The following is a 1,016-nucleotide window of genomic DNA, read 5'->3' as shown; positions in this document are numbered from 1 at the left end:
AGGAAAAATTATGTTCAAGCTACCAGATAGGGTAAACTTTACCGTGTTTCTGGCCCTACTGGAAACACTGAAAAGCTCGGTAATTTTTACCGCAACTCTTGGATAATGATTTTGGTAAAATTTAAAAAAAATTCTCTGTGTAGGGATATTTAAGTTTATTCAACTTATTTTCGTTGAAATCAAAATTGATTGACACAATTGCATTGAATACATGAATTTACATTATATGAATTTACATCATATGAATTTCATGCATATTGTGTATCTCAATATGAAACATTTTTAAAGCATTTTTTATGTTCGAAAAATCAATCATACTTAAATTTTTATTTTAAGTAACATCGAACTAATATTTTCCTTTCTATGTATTTGACATTTTATCCAGCTACTATTTCCTATCTCTGCATTATTATTTACTTTTTTCAAAAGTCTTGCTGCAGATTTTGAATAAATGCATACACATTGAAACGTAGTACCGGAATGTAGAAAAAATTCCGATCTTTTTCAATGGCCTCTTTTGACGAAAAAGCTATTCAAAACATTGACGAATTTCAGCTGAGTCAAAACTCTCAGGCATTTGCTGAGAAAGCTTTCGAAGAATTTTGTCTCAGGATGCTTAAAACTTCTTTTGAAACATTTTTCTTTAAATAATAAAAAATGCAGATAAATCTGAAATGCATCTTAAGAATTTAAAATTTATCTTTTCATATTTATATTTTTATATCACATTTTTTTCTGAACATAGAAGAGAAATCTCAAAAGGTTTTTATAAATATATGTATATATCAGATATTTATACGGACAATTTAAATATTTGATCAGGGTAGTAATAATTTATCAATAAGTTGCAAGCAAATGAAGTTTCGTCTGATATTTACTGTGTGTTTTTGTTACAGCTATGAGATCAGAATAGTAATTATCAAATAAAGTTAAAACTATATATCTCAAATTCTTTCTTTATTTATTTTTTTGTCAATGGTACTCAAAGTAGAACATGTATATATATATATATATAT

Source organism: Parasteatoda tepidariorum, chromosome 7, assembly GCF_043381705.1.
Source record: "Parasteatoda tepidariorum isolate YZ-2023 chromosome 7, CAS_Ptep_4.0, whole genome shotgun sequence".
Taxonomy (NCBI): domain Eukaryota; kingdom Metazoa; phylum Arthropoda; class Arachnida; order Araneae; family Theridiidae; genus Parasteatoda; species Parasteatoda tepidariorum.
The sequence above is the reverse complement of the archived record's forward strand: the minus strand, read 5'-3'. Positions refer to the sequence as shown.